The following is a 16,421-nucleotide window of genomic DNA, read 5'->3' as shown; positions in this document are numbered from 1 at the left end:
CACTGTTAAACTTTGAACTAATCTGAAGGCTAGTGGAGAAGATGAATGAGGACAAAGCCCAAAGAATGAATAAAAATGAGCGCCATTAGAGCAGCGTTTCTCCATCTTGGGTCTCCAGCTGTTGTTGAACGACAACTCCTATCATCACTGACCACTGGTCCTGCTAGCTGGGGATGATGGGAGTTGTGATCCATCAACATCTTGAGACCCAAATTTGAGAAACACTGAACAAGAGTTGGTCTTAGACGTGAGAAAGAGGAGTCCCCACAGCAGTGTCACAATGTGGCTTTCAATATAGTCACTATCTTAGTTCCTCAACCACAAAATGGAAAGATTTTTCTAACGTAGGTAGTTCCTTAAGCACACTAGAGAATGTGAGGACTCTTTATAGTAAAACGTGGGGTGGAATTCTATGCTGCAGGTCTGGACCTTGTTCCACAAACACAACAATTTAGCCTAAGACAATTATCACTTAATCCTTAATATAGTATATGGAAGAGAAGTCAGTAGGATTTGATTGCCATACAGTTGCTTTATAACAGGGAGTGAAAAGCATACGAGCTTTCAACCATAATAAGCAAAGGCTCTCATAGGGGTTCCGGCAATAAGCCCAGCTCCAGTGGGTGGAAAGTGGTATGATGAGAGTTCTTAAACTATTTTGCCATGTTTAGTATTAGTCTCTAGCTGTCATCTGCATGTATAAATATTCCACCCATCTGGCTCTTGAAAGAAAGCAGAGCCCCAGAGGAAGATTACCTGGCTACGCTATATCCTCACATATTCCCTATATTCTACCAAACTGTGCTTCTAAGCACAGTACTCATTTCTACTATTTACACAGCTTTATAAAGGGAAAGAAAATATGACAGCTCAACTACTTCCATTAGGGCTCTTCTGAGGCTCACTCTTCTGAGGAGTGAAATCTTACCTTCACTCTTAGGGACTGACAACGCCTTAACAGCACAAGCACTGCAGCACTGTCTGCAGACTAAGGGAAAATATGCTAGGTCACATTTTTAAACATCATTATAACAGTAGTAATTGAAGAGTCTTTTCAACTTCTTTTTCAACCTGAGAACTCAAAACACATGTGAGGAAAATGTCTGTCTACTAGGTTATGGTAATAAGCAGTGCTTTTTTTCTGGGGGGGACGCAGGGGTAGGCATACCCCTAAACATTTTGTGAATCTAAGTTTGGCCTCATTGAGGGGCAGTATTTCAATATGAGTAGAAAAATGAGTACCCCTAAGCACTTTTTTTAAGAGAAAAAGCACTAGTAATAAGAAACTGCTTTCTCCATGTTCCTGTTAAAGCAGATACCTGCTTTAACAAAACACATGTTTGCAGAGTGATTCCTCAATAAGCTGAAGAGATTAAATTCTTGTCTGTGAGGAAATCACATACTCTAATTAGTACATCATAAGATGGACAATCATCACACTGAAGTAACTATGCAACTTGCTGTTTTCTACAAAATCTGAATCCTAAACCCAAAATCTGTGTTTTTAAAAATTATCCCCTTTTATAGAATTATAAAACGATCTGTATTTTAAACTACAAGCACCAGAAAGGTGTATTCTTATCAAATTACTTAAACACAAGACTGCATAATGGATCCAAAACTTAACAACCAAGTCACAGCTTTTGTGGCTCCCCCGCCCCCCTTTATAGCTAAGAAATGTCTCATGAAATCTGGGGGTGAGAAGGCTAAGCAAAATTTACACTGATCAGGAGATGGGCTTCTGTGTCATATATATGCCCCTCCCCAACTACTAAAAGCAGAACACAACAAATATATGCAAACCTGCTTGTGTTGCATAATACACACACACGCACACACACACAGGCTACAGAATTCATAGTTGCTTGGTGCAGAATCTGGAATATTTTTAGCACGAAATAGACAGAGCCAAAATCATAACATGCACCATAAATAACTATAGCATCACTGTTCTGTAAAAAAAAAAAATACTTTGCAGACTTGAAAAAAATATAATAAATTACCTTTTGCATTTCAATGGGCAATAGTACAGGCCTCTGAAAACAGCATCTCACACCCACTTCCACTATTCAAAGTATCACAAGAAGCGGCATATTTACATAACCCTTTTTTGTTTGGGTTCATTTCCCTTTCCCACACCTTTTTTTTCTTCTAAAAGAGACAGCAATAGCTGTGTGTGTAGGAAGGCAATCACTGAGGCAGACTGCTTCATAAATATTGCACATCTCAAAGTATATACCTAGCAAAGTGGATGATGCAGCAGGGTGGGGCGCTTTATAAATAGACTCATTTATTAATGGTTCTCTGTGAATGATAGCAGAATGCTTTGCAGCAGGAGGAGAATGTGTGCTTATAACCATTATTAATAAATCCTGGCAGACAGCAAGCTTTTTCGCCCACCACCATCCCTCCAGGGGAAGATACAGACATCCAGCTACGTCATCACCGGATTGGGTTGGCATGAACAATGAACACAGAGGAATTCAATCCCAAACATTTGGCCGCCTTCTACACACACACACACACACACACACACACCCCTAAAACCTTTCTCTCCGTTTCAGATTGCGGTGCTAAATAAATAAGTTCTGCCAAAATCAAAGAGTCTTCTTCCCTCCCACAAGGAAACGCGTAAAGACTTGCCTGTCAGATTTAGCACCCTGTATATACTAAAGACTCAGCATATTAGGGTGTTTAAAATAACCTGAAGAAAAGAGCATGGTTTTGGCTTAGGAATAACAGAATCAGAGTTGGAAGGGCCTCCGAGGGCCACCTAGTCCAACCCCCTACAATGCAGGAATCTTCAGCCCAACCTGGGGCTCGAACCAACGACTCAGAGAGCAAGAGTCTGACTTACTTACTTTTAAGGCCTCCCAAATTCACACCCACCCACATACATACATACATACATATACTAGTGAGAAAAAGTGGGGGTGGAATTAACTGGCCAACACCAGGAACTGAAGACATTTAAGTCTCTCTCAGCTACCCTGGTTCCTTTCCCGCTCTGCTGCCGCCTTAACCCCCCACTCCCAAGCCCCCGTGCAGGATTTCCGACTGTAAGCTCCTAGGGGCAGATCCGCGCACGGAAACATCCGAGTCCCAGAGCCAGTTTGCCACCGTCTCTGCCCCACCCCCAGCAGCTCGGGTTTTAAAATGCCAGCTGCTGGCGGCGGGGGGGGGGGGAAAGAGGGGGGGTCCGGGTCCGCCGGATCTTTTGAGGAGGATTACAACACAGAGAGAGAGAGAGAGAGAGAGACGCCTCATCCTCGACGACACGCAGGCCGGGCGCCTCCTCGCCCTTCCTCCCCACTGGCTTCCAGGCCCAAGATCCAGGCGGCGGTGGCGGTGGCGGCCTCCTCCTCCTCCTCCTGGGCCTTTCTCTCTCCCTCCACCCGGGCGCACCCGAGGCCTCCCCTCAGCCACCCTCGGGGCCTCCACTTACCCTACGGGAGAGGGGGCTCTGAGTGGGCGCTCCGAAGCGGCGCAGGGAGGAGGCCTGAGCCAGACCGGGCCGAGCCGGCGAAAGCGGCCTCTCTCGCCTCAGTTCATTCAGACGGGGCGAGACGATGGCGGCGGTGGCGGCGGCGGCGACTGCGGCGAAGGCAGCCGCGGCCGCTGTTTGTGCTGCTCCTCCTGGCTGGCCCTAGCGGGGAGCCGAGCGCTCATCTCGCCCGGCCTCCCCGTCGCCCACCCCTCCCCTCCCGCGCCGCACGCGGGTCTCCCCTCTTCCCCTCGCGGCGGCCACAACGGCGCCTCACGCGGCGCTTCCCCGTCTTTCCGCACCCCACCAGCACCCGCCTCAACTCCGCTTCAATTCCCTCAGGCGGGCGGGCGGGCGGGCGGGCAACCGGAGCAAAGGGTCGCGCACGCGCAAAGAGAACCACCCAGCGCGCGAGGGAGAGGGGGAGGAGGACGACGTCAGCGCGGAGCGGAGAAGACGCCGAAAGCGCGAGCTCGCCTCGCCACACCGCGCGTGCGCGGGCTGAGTCGGCTATATAACAAGGCAGGGGAGGCACGCCCGCGAGAGAGAGAGAGAGAGAGAGAGAGGTGGGGGGGAAAGGAACTCTCCCGCCGGCCTCCTATGCCTGGCCTGCGTACGTGCCGTGCGTGCGTGCACGCGCAGTTGTCTCTCCCCACCCCCCCTACTAAACACGCAAGCACGCACGCCGGCTCGAGCTTGCGCTCCCTGAGCGGCCAATGGGCGCGCGGATTTCTAGCCTTTTGCCCCGCCTCTCCCCTCCGTCCGTCCAACCCCAAGCCCGCGTCTCCTTGAGTAGCAGCTTTCGACGGTCGTTGGTCGTTTTTTCCCTTTGGTACCGCCGGCTGTGGCGCAGCGCGCGGCGAGAGCCCGGATGTTGGGGCTGGCTGAGGAGGGAGGCGAGGCGGAGTTGTTTGCTGAGGCCGGGTGGTTATTACATCACCTTCGTCCCTCAGCGGGCCTTCGTCTTCTCTCAGGGCTGAGGGAAGCTCTGGAAATAGAGAGAGAAAGCGGCCAGGCAGACGCAGCCCACCATGCCCATCACACTCTTATGTTATTAATAGTATTAGTATTGTATTTACTGGTTCTGGTGAAATAAATTTATGGCGGGGGCGGGAATAGCAACCGAAACATTCGCTGCTGTTTACATAATACACGCCGATTTCCCGCCCACCCTGGAGTGAGGGTGCAGCGCCTTGGTCGTGTTTTCTTCGCTACGCGGACACGCTTGCACACAAAAATCCCCGATAAAACGTTACTGTAGCCTCTTCCACAGCTTCTGGTAGAGGGAAAAACGGGAATATTTGTTCCTGGGGTGCGGGTGGAGATTTAAAACACGGTAGACCTCCACCAGAATAAGCAGCCCTACAGAGCAGGTCAGAAATAGGAAAAGGTAAAAGTGATTTAGGAGGAAAAGCAGCAGGAGCAGAACCACTGCCCAGGAAGGTAGAATAAATAATAGTAATAGTAATAACAAAATAAAAAAAATCCTTCCAGTAGCACCTTAAAGACCAACTGAGTTAGTTCTAGGTATGAGCTTTCGTGTGCATGTATCTGAAGAAGAAGTGTGCATGCACACGAAAGCTCATACCTAGAACTAACTTAGTTGGTCTTTAAGGTGCTACTGGAAGGATTTTTTTTATTTTGTTTTGACTATGGCAGACCAACACGGCTACCTATCAGTAATAGTAATAATACAGGCATATACAGTACATGTGAAAGTATCAGGAGACCCCACTAACTACAAGTGAATTTTATTTTATTTTTTGCCTTAGCGTAGGAGAACTAATGTACCTCAAATCCAGAGGACCACAAGTGGAGTTTGTTTATCTAAAAGATTTACCCCTCACTTTTCCTATAAATAGTAAAAGGTGTGACTAAAGTCATCACTTGAAACAGTTAAAATTGCTAATTACCGAAGTCAGCACAGCATAAAACAGCATTCAAAAACAGGGGTGCCGACTTATAAAAAATATTGGGGGGGCGGGGGCCCATACCGACTTATAAAAAATATTGGGGGGGCCCAAGACCTCCAAACCGCTGCTGCTGGGGGAACGAAAGGGGCGAGCCCCGACCTTAAGTGAACCTGTGAGGGCCCGCCCTTTGCGGCAGCCGATTGGCTGCCGCCGTGGGCGGTGAATATTAATGAGCTAGGGGGAATCCCTGCTTGCCCCGCGAGATTGTTGATGGGTCGAGAGCCCGCAACCCCACCCCCTCTCTAGATCGGGAGTGGCTTTGTTTTAACTCATTACTGAATGTATTTTAAAAGGTAACTATCGTCAAACAAGGAAAATAAAAAATACCAACATAATTTTGTGATTTTACAAAGCATAATATAACTAATAATTTTCTTAAATTGTTGGGGGGGCAGAGCCCCCCCAAACGAATTTTTGAGGGGGCTCGGGCCCCCTCAGGCCCCATGGAGTCGGCGCCTATGTTCAAAAAGCATCTGCAGGAGACAGAGCGATGCCTACAAATAAGCAGCTCATCTTGAGCCAGCTATTAAATCCAGATGTTAGAAGCCAAAAGCCTTTGAGGGGGGTATTTTGTCATCCACCAAAATTTATAGGGGGAGCCGAGACAAACTTCCCTCAGGAGGGATTTTCAGAGCTGTGTACACAACTATAGACAAGGTCTATTTTTTGTTTCAGCCAATAATGCCCAAATCTTAATGGCTACCAACCCTAATAGCAGGGCCGGCCCAAGACATTTCGGCGCCTGAGGTGAATGAACCACAAAATGGCATCCTTCCTTGCCACCAGGGAACAAAGGGTGAGTGGTGAATTTGCATTGGGATTTGCTGCACTTCTGGATTCTGCTACCTGAGGTGGTCGCTTTACCTTGCCTCTTGGGTGGGCCGGCCCTGCCTGATGCCTGTCTTCTACCTCCACTGGCAGAGGCTGTATGCTTTCAAATAGCAGGTGCTGGGAACTGCAAGAGGAGCGAGTTGCTGCTGCACTCAGGTCCTGCTTGCAGGCTTCTGATAGGCATCTGGTTGGCTGCTGTAAGAACAGCAGCCTTTGGTTTACAGTGGTATCACAGTACTTTGAATGTTTGGTGTGAAAGTGGCCCCAGTGAGACCCTAATTTGGAGTAAGATTTGAATCGTGAACTTCCAAGCTCTGGATGTATGTCAACAGAGAACATGAATGAGCTCTTTACACATTTCCTCCAGGGGGAAAGGAGAATGTTTCAACCATAGTCCTAAATTATTGGCAGGACTAGTTATACTAGTATTGCCAAAACATAAGAAAAACACAGATCTCCTCTGGTATCTGTGTGTGGATGCATATGAAAGAGATTAAGCACTGTTCAATAATATTGTTTCCTTCCCATTAAAACAGCCATGTACGGCTCTGATTTCAGAAGTCCCCAAGCGCAGATAATATTATGGACGTTCCTTTTCTAAACTTGCCTGCTCTGGAGAACTCTTCAAAAGAGGAGGACAGACTTTTACAACTCTACTATCTTTTAAAAGATTGGTGGCTGTGGGGCCTATAAGCTCCATGCTGCTGTTGCAATGCCAGCTGTGTTGCAGTCAGCAGCAGAACTAGTCGCTCAGACACCTGGAGCGATGCACATGCCAGGGGGCGGGGCAATCCACCTGGGGGTTCAATCAGCCTGGTAGCAATCCGCCCGAGGGGTGATTGGGGCAGCGGTGATCTGCCCAGAGAGAATTTTGTCACCCCACCTCTGGGATGACACCCAGGGCGCACCCCCCCTTCCTACGCCCCTGGTTGCAGTCATGACAGATACTTCTGCAAACGTCTCAGATGCATTGGCTAAAATAGGGTGAAATTATTGAGCAGAATGTGGGCAACTGCAACGGAGGAGGCACACTGACATCGTACTCCAAGGCTATGGAACCTCCAGCCTGTGGATCAGCCAGTGAATTAGCCCACAAGGTCATTGCCCCCCCCCCACTTCCACTTGTCACTCACCTGATGTCATGGGGTGGTATAAGCTGATCAGCAAGTGGTCGGGGTAAGTCCTGCTGGGTGCTCCCATACCCCCACCCTGTGTGTCTGCTTTGACAGGTGCTGGGATTGTCCACCTATCAGTCATAGAATCATAGAATTGTAGAGTTGGAAGGGACACCACAGGTCATCTTGTCCAACCCACTACAATACAGGAATCTCAACAGGATCACAGAATCATTGAATTGTAGAGTTTTATGGGGCCAAATTGTATCACTTGATATCATCCAGACATCAGGTGATTGATTGATAGGTAGGTGGGGCCCCAAACCTGTCAAAATTGGCTCACAGGCTGGGAAGAGATAAATATCTGCCCCACTGACTTTCTGCCATATCCTAAACCTCAGGAGTGGGGAACCTCATGCTCTAGAGATCAAATACAGCTACCCAGACATCTCTATCTGGCCCTTGGTCCTTTTCCTGGGTCAAGCCTTCTCCTAAAGGCCAGTTCCCAGGCTACACCTCACACCAGCTCTGCTCCAAACCCTTCACGAGTCCTTTGGTGTGGAAACAATAGACGCTTAAATTCTGAAAATGCCTCTTGCTTGCCTGGATGTGTGTATGTGAAGCCTCTGGTTTTTGTATTGCTGGAATGTAACCTACTGTTCAAAACTAATAGTCACATCTGTTGCTGTGCCCCTTTACCTCTGGCTATGACAAACCTAAACGGCATCTTAAAAAGTAGAGACATCACCTTGCCGACAGAGGTCCGTATAGTTAAAGCTGTGGTTTTCCCAGTAGTGACGTATGGAAATGAGAGCTGGACCATAAAGAAGGCTGAACGCCGAAGAACTGATGCTTTTGAATTATGGTGATGGAGGAGACTCGTGAGAGTCCCACGGACTGCAAGAAGATCAAACCTATCCATTCTGAAGGAAATCAGCCCTGAGGGCTCACTGGAAGGACAGATCGTGAAGCTGAGGCTCCAATACTTTGGCCACCTCATGAGAAGAGAAGACTCCCTGGAAAAGACCCTGATGCTGGGAAAGATGGAGGGCACAAGGAGAAGGAGATGACAGAGGACAAGATGGTTGGACAGAGTTCTTGAAGCTACCAGCATGAGTTTGACCAAGCTGCAGGAGGCAGTGGAAGACAGGAGTGCCTGGCGTGCTCTGGTCCATGGGGTCACGAAGAGTCGGACACGACTAAATGACTAAACAACAACAACAAATGCCCACCATGGACATGTGCCCCTCAGGAAGTTGCCCATACAAGAATGTGGCCTCAAGCTGAAAAATGTTCCCTGTCAGTACTATACTCCTTTAGTGCTTTACATTCTCTGGCAACGGTGCAAGTTTACACCAAACTTAGCTCCAGAAATTTGCCACCCATTGCCTGGAAACTTCCAGTAGGAGTCATTATTATTACATAAATTTCTTCAACACTTTACATTCCAAACAATCTAAAAGAAAATAAAAACCAAATCCAGTAAAACATAGTTTCAGGACATTAGCCAAAAGAAAGGTCAAGTACCTTAGAAAAGACTACCAAAATAGAGATCAACTACAAAACAAACAAACTACATCTCAATATACAATATAAAAATCAAATACATTATAAAGGAATCTCAAAACAATATACAAAGTGTAGGTAAAAATAAAAGAATACACGAAACAGAGCCCAAACACAAAAAGTAAATAAATCTAAAAATGACATACAGAATAAACATCAAATACAGTACAAATTATTAATAATCAGTATTTTTAAAAAGTTTTAAAATAGCATTATACTATTAAATCAGTGACTCACAGAGAAACTAACCAATCACTGTAAAATGAAGACAGCTGACCAGATGCAACATTGGAATTGAAGTAAATAGTTGCAATTTTTCTCTCTCCCCCCCCCCCAAACCTTCATTGTACAATAGAAACTGTGATTTTATATACGGTATTTATAAAGTTGTTATTGTATCCATTTCATTCACTCCTGATTATTATTTTTTTACATCATTATCAAATGCTCATAGTGTTGAACTTATATTATTCTGTTATTGTCCGTCTCCTATATTGCTTTTGTTGTTCAATAAGAAATTTATTTATCTCTTCATCTCTTCTGACAAGAACTTCAGGCCACTGAGAACTACTCAGTCACTGTGAGGAGGGGGGGAAATGAAGGAATGGCATGTCGGTTACCTTGGTTTGACACTTCTCAGAGGATTATGAATACTGCAATTTTGCAAATGATAAGGGAGGAACCGTAGAGATTTAGAGTGAAAGGAGACAATTAATTTACTAGGTGCTGTTGCAACTCTGCTTGCAGAACATGTGCCTGGCTTCCTAGAATGCAGTCTCTTGAGGCATCATCAGGCAAAAGCTGTGGGGGGGTTTTGAGGGGGGCGGTGCTTTTTAACATTACTGATTTCCTTGCATAGTTGAAATCATTAGGCCAACTGCAAAACACTTAAAGGGCTTGGAACTTCTCATGAAATGGAAGTTTTTAGCACAAGAGACTTGTTGGTAAACTTCAGGAGCCTTAGTGAGACCAGGATTCCACTCTCATCTCACCTGTTTGAATACTGATGATACTGATGGCCACAGTGAGTGAGCTGGCAACAATTTGGGCCACAACTGACTGGCAGATGTGAGCCAACTAACGTCTGCTGCTGTTCTTGCAGCTTCCAATCACTCACAGCACAAATCTGAACATTTGCTGCTGCCAAATGACTTTGCATGTTCTTCATGCTGTCTTTGACTCATGAGCAAATCAAAATATCTTTGAGCCAATGTGTGTGCAGATGAGAATGTCGGAATACACAACTGTGAAATGTTTATAGAAAACTTGAATCTTACAAAAAATTATTGACTAGAATCTGTCTCTAGTTGCTTCCTTCAGCGTTGCTAAAGGAATTAAAGCAGATGTTCCACATGGCACTTTAAGATCACAGTATGTTTTAAATCAATGAGGATGGACTATGCCGAAGTTCCCTAGTCCAATCCCAGGCACCTCCAGGCAGGGCTTGGAATAAATGTCTAAATGAGACCATGGCAAGCTGAGAACAGCAAAAGCAAGGTGATTTCTCCCACTCCAGACAGGTTCATTCTCAGGGCAAGTACGGAGATAACCAGTGAAGCTCACCACAAATGGTATTTTTATCTAAACAGGTGACTATATATATTTTTTGTTTTTCTCAAACAGAATCTGTTCCGAGTGTCAACAGAAACCCTGTCTTGAAGGAGAAGTTACAGTTGTCTTTTTAAAGAGACAGCAGCTCACAGCTCCAGTGTCACATGAGTCGGGTTCCACTTGCATAACAGAACTTGCCCCTTCCTTCCCCTAGTAGCCCTCTGTGCTCCCTCAAATCTGCAGCAGAGGGTATCTCAACCCTGGCCAGAATGGATCAAACAGAGGACTGCTGGGGGTGGGGAGATAGTTGGAGAGTTGGAAAGGACTCATAGTGTTAAGTTGTGGGTGAACATATCAGACGACACAGCGATTCTTCAAACAGCTCTTGTTTATTCACAGGCCAGAACAGAACTGAAGGGTTCAGCCAGCCTGCTTATATAGAGCTCCACTACAGCGCAACAGTAACCACTTTCTGTAACTATCCAATCACTGAACGTCACTTTCAATCCCTTATTTGCATATGTGGGCCTGAGTGAAAACTATCTACAGTATCCCCCTGCAGGCCCAGGGTGAGAACTTCAGTATATAACACAAAGGGTCCTCTAGTCCAATTCTATGCAGTGCATAGAAAGACGGCTGGATACAACCCAGTAAGATGACAACAACACATTAAAATAAAATCTCATGTACTTATGTTATTTTTGTATCAGATGTTAGAGGAAGTCTAGTACCTCTGGTGGGGGACACGTCATCCTCTAGTTTCCAGGCACAATTCAAAGTGCTGGTTTTGACCTATAAAGCCTTAAATGGCTCAGGACTGCAATACTTGCCTCTCTCCATATAAACCATCCCAGACTCTGCATTCATCATCAGAGGCCCTTCTTCGTGTGCCTCCTCGATGTGAGGTCTGGAGGGTAGGTAGCAGCACAAGAACAGGTCTTGTCTGTAGTGGCTCCCTGTTCATGGAATGCTCCCTCCAGGGAGGTTTGCCTGGCACCTTCATTATATATATTTTAGGCACCAGGCAAAAACATTCCTCTCCAACCATGCCTTTGACAGAACAATCTTCTACAACCTTTTTACATTTGTCTGTGGGAAGGTGGTGCTTATTATTTTGCTGTTTTGCTTTACTTATTTACTTGTTTTTGTCCTGTATTTTATTTTGTGAACCGTCCTGAGATCTTATGATGAAGGGTGGTATATAAATCTAATAACTAAATATTAGTTTGTTGACATTTGGTCCTCACCCTGCGCTCAGCTCTCACCTGTGGCTACTAGAAGGTGCCAGCATGTGACAGCGGCTACACCCTGGGAAATCGTCCAAGAATCATTGCTTATTTAATCGTTACACACTTCGATGGTATGTACAACCTCTGTATCTTCTAATGCTTGATAATGCTTAATAATGTATGAATTCTATATTTTTAGTCATGATATAACAGATTTATATTTGTAATTTCTACATGTCAAATAGTAATCATTGTATTATCAGGTGCCTATATTTATATTATCTAGAACTATTAACAGCTGAGGAAGCCCTTTGGGGCGAAATAAGGAAATATCCAGAAACCTTGTTCTGCCTACCCAGCTGCCTGGGCCAGCCTGCCTGTGTCTGCTACCTATAGGTAGCCAACCTCATCAGCTGTATTGTCCGTGACATTCCGGGATAAAGGTAAAGGTAAAGGAATCCCTGACCATTAGGTCCAGTCATGGACGACTCTGGGATTGCGGCGCTCATCTCGCTTTAATGGCCAAGGGGGCCGGCGTACAGCTTCTGGGTCATGTGGCCAGCATGAGTAAGCCGCTTCTGGCGAACCAGAGCAGCGCATGGAAACACCGTTTACCTTCCTGCCGGAGCGGTACCTATTTATCTACTTGCACTTCGTGCTTTCGAACTCCTAGGTTGGCAGGAGCAGGGACCGAGCAACGGGAGCTCACCCCATCGTGGGGATTCGAACCGCCGACCTTCTGATCGGCAAGCCCTAGGCTCTGTGGTTTAACCCACAGCGCCACCCGCGTCCCTTGACAATCCGGGGACCTTTCCTTAATCACATTCGAGGACTGTGTAATGCTAGAATGTATTAAGAAAGGAAGAAATATATCTGCATTGGATTTAATTAAATAGGTTCTATACCTTAAGGATTGTATATTGTGTACATCCTGGACTTGATTCATATGTTAGGAAGTAACAGGAGAGGAAAGGCATAAGGTGTTGGATCAACCTGGCTTAAACAGGTTCTGTTATCCCTTCTGTCAAGGTCATGCTGACTGTTACTTTAGAATTGCTAGATTCCCTGCCACACCGCCACTTTCTGGCGAAGCAAACATGGAAACTTGTGATACACAGAAGATAATTAAACTCTCATGATTCCTCTCTCACGCATGTATGGCTTGGATGCATAATGTTTTGTGCTCTGCTGCAGAATGCCCAGTAGAGGGCGCACAAGTTAACCAGCAGAACATGACCCCAACGCCTACATCATTGGCCAAGACCAGGAATTTGGATCCTATTGTTTGCCAAACCAGTTGCTTGTTCTTCTTTAGGTGTTGGGAATTTCTCCTTTGCAGGATTATGTAGGTGTAGGATTGTGCCCCCCAAGAAAGGAGGCAACAACTGCTGGTAGATAAAGGAGTGTCTGCATCATCGCAGTTCAGCCCAGACTTCCCTCCCTGTGAGAAGTGAGGTTACAGGGAACCAGGCAGAGGGCCTTCTTGGCAGTGGTGCCTGCCCTGTGGAACACCCTCCTGTCAGACGCCAGATAAACATCTATCTGAATTTTAGAAGAAATCTGAAGGCAGCCCTGTTTTAATGGTTGATGTCTTATTGTGATTTTATATTTGTTGGAAACCACCCAGAGTGGCTGGGGCAACCCAGTCAGATGAGCAGGGTACAAATAATTGTTTTACTATTACTACTACTTCCTGTGGAAATCATGAAACCTTTTTGTATTACAGATGTTCCCGGGGCAAGCTGATTTTCCTGCTTTCGTTCATTGCAGCACATTAAGAACTAAGCTTTAATTATGGCATAGGAGTTTATGCATTAGGCTGTGGGCTCTGGTTCAGGAAGGATTATGAATGCAGTATCAAAAAATTGTTTGCCTTGAAGGTGGCACAAGACTCTTTCGTTTCTGAAACTTGCTGCATGCTTTTATCTCATACTGGGTCTGAGCCAATGTTGATCCTATTCTGAAAACAGTGGTACCTTGGGTTACATACGCTTCAGGTTACATACGCTTCAGGTTACAGACTCCGCTAACCCAGAAATAGTGCTTCAGGATAAGAACTATGCTTCAGGATAAGAACAGAAATCATGCTCCAGGGGCGCGGCGGCAGCGGGAGGCCCCATTAGCTAAAGTGGTGCTTCAGGTTAAGAGCAGCTTCAGGTTAAGAACAGACCTCTGGAACAAATTAAGTACTTAACCTGAGGTACCACTGTAGAAACATTAAAATGAATGGACATGACTGCTGTTGGCATCTGTCAGCCTCAGAAGACAATGAAAGTTACAGCACCTGCTCAAAACAAAATAAAAAAATTCCTTCCAGTAGCACCTTAAAGACCAACTGAGTTAGTTCTAGGTATGAGCTTTCGTGTGCATGCACACTTCTTCAGATACACTGAAACAGAAGTCACCGGACCTTTCTATATAGTGAGAAGGTGGGGAGGGGTATTACTCAGAAGGGTGGTGGGAATGGGTGATTGACAGATAGCTGCGATGAGCCTGTTGACGACTCTTAACGACTGCAATAGGTCTAACAGGAAAAAGCAAGGGGTGAGAAGGTGAAAAATGGCTTTGTCATGTATAATGAGATAAGAATCCAATGTCTTTGTTCAAACCAGGTCTCTCCATAGTTTTAAGTTTGGTGATAAGTTGCAATTCAGCAGCTTCTCTTTCCAGTCTATTTCTGAAATTCCTTTGTAATAGAACAGCTACTTTGAGATCTTGTATAGAATGTCCTGGGAGATTGAAGTGTTCTCCTACTGGTTTTTCTGTCTTGTGGTTCCTGATGTCGGATTTATGTCCGTTTATTCTTTGGCGTAAGGTCTGGCCTGTTTGTCCAATATAGAGAGCTGAAGGACACTGTTGGCATTTTATGGCATACACAATGTTAGACGATGAGCAATTAAATAGTCCCGAGATGGTATGTGTGATGTTGTTGGGGCCAGTAATGGTGTTGTCCGGGTGTATGTGGCAGCAAAGTTGGCATCTGGGTTTATTGCAGGCTCTGGTGCCAGTGTCCGTGTTAGGTCTGGTTGTAGTATTATTGTGGGTTAGGAGTTGTTCTCACCCTTCTTGTAGTATTCTCACCCCTTGCTTTTTCCTGTTAGACCTATTGCAGTCGTTAAGAGTCGTCAACAGGCTCATCGCAGCTATCTGTCAATCACCCATTCCCACCACCCTTCTGAGTAATACCCCTCCCCACCTTCTCACTATATAGAAAGGTCCGGTGACTTCTGTTTCAGTGTATCTGAAGAAGTGTGCATGCACACGAAAGCTCATACCTAGAACTAACTCAGTTGGTCTTTAAGGTGCTACTGGAAGGAATTTTTTTATTTTGTTTTGACCATGGCAGACCAACACGGCTACCTATCTGTAACAGCACCTGCTGTAAGACATGTTTTGTTGCAGGTGGGGCAGGTGAAGGCATCTTAATCCTAGTACCAGTAATTTCAATGCTGCTGCTTAATCCTAGTACCAGTAATTTCAATGGTCTACTGACTGGAATTCCAGTTGCTGCAACAGATTACAATTATGAGAAGCAATATTATCTTAAACCACATCTTTTCCATTGAGAAACCTTGGAACACAGATTATTTTGTTCATCAGGAACTCTCAGTCATTTAATAACTTTTGCATACTCTATATCTCGTGCTTTGGAGAGGGGTGGGTAGGATAAAAAAATAATTCAAATGTATCTTTCCAAAAAAAAGATAACAAACTCATTTTTTTCACAACACCGTGGTGGTTAAATTAGCAAAATCTCAAAAAGGAAATAGTACTCCTGTCAATTCCTTATCCTTTAATGCATTCATGTTATGCTGAGCAGTTTATAGTGAGACAAGAGCTTGGGTGGTATTTCAAATTTCTTTGGGGGCAGGCAGCAATAAACACTGAATGAAACCAAAGCAGCAAACTACAGCCAAGACAATTGCGTATGGGAAGCCAGTATTTTGCCTGGACCCACAATAACAAGTTCGGCTAGTTGTGTGGAGGAGTGTAACCAGTGGCCTCCAAGAGTAATTATTCTGTACCCTTCTAGAGAAACAACCTCCAAGGGTTGTAGAAAGCAACAGGGTGCTGGATGCAACGAGTTAAAGATTAACAGTATTAACTTTTAGTTTCCAGGGAGAACCTACTGAAAGCAAGCTTGGGGAGAGCAAAAGAACATCTCTTCTGCGCAGAGAATTGCCCGTGCTGGAAGGGGCCCAGCAGAAGGATGCTTGTAGATGCAATTTAAGTGTCTTTAAAATTGTTGAAAACAACATGGGCATCATCTGGTACCACAGCCCCTAGAATTACCAATATATGAACATAGGGAAGTCACCAAGTTTATTGTTCTAGCCAAAAGCCATTAACATAAGCCATGGGTGGCCATCAACGCTTTGTGGTCCCTTTTCTTCATCCTGACTCTTCCAACAGTGGATGCTCACATGCGCGCTGATATTCCGAGAGCGAGAAAAACATTTCTGACAGCAAGAGCTGTTCGACAGTGGAACGGTCTCCCTGGAGAGGTGGCGAACTCTCCTTCCTTGGAGGTTTGTAAGCAGAGGTTGGATGATCATCCGTCATGGGTGCTTTAGCTGAAATTCCTGCTTTGCAAGGGGGTTGGACTAGCCTAGAAGACCCTTCCAAGTCTCAGTTACAGATAGGTAGCCGTGTTGGTCTGCCATAGTCAAAA

At 45.6% G+C, this 16,421-nt stretch overlaps 1 protein-coding gene and 1 long non-coding RNA gene across 4 annotated transcripts in view; both read right to left on the bottom strand.

The window, feature by feature from the left end:
• The window catches only part of PPM1A (protein phosphatase, Mg2+/Mn2+ dependent 1A), a 40,245-nt gene extending 36,213 nt beyond the window's left edge, over positions 1–4,032 (bottom strand). The window contains exon 1 of one of the 3 annotated variants that reach the window (XM_081864466.1): positions 3,446–4,032. The gene's annotated coding sequence lies outside the window, so the exon portion shown is untranslated. The remainder of the gene's footprint in view (positions 1–3,445) is intronic. The other 2 variants (XM_081864464.1, XM_081864465.1) reach the window with 2 other exon arrangements.
• Positions 4,033–13,093: 9,061 nt separating this feature from the next.
• On the bottom strand, positions 13,094–15,172 carry LOC309345074. The gene is made up of 3 exons (XR_014157991.1): positions 15,126–15,172; positions 13,954–14,033; positions 13,094–13,709 (listed from the first exon to the last, which is right to left on the bottom strand). It is a non-coding gene; the product is annotated as an uncharacterized lncRNA (long non-coding RNA).
• Positions 15,173–16,421: the final 1,249 nt, after the last annotated feature.

The sequence above is a fragment of the Podarcis erhardii genome (assembly GCF_964252035.2).
Source record: "Podarcis erhardii genome assembly, chromosome: 1".
NCBI lineage: Eukaryota > Metazoa > Chordata > Lepidosauria > Squamata > Lacertidae > Podarcis > Podarcis erhardii.
Note: the sequence above shows the minus strand (reverse complement) of the source record. Positions and strands in the feature narration are given on the sequence as shown.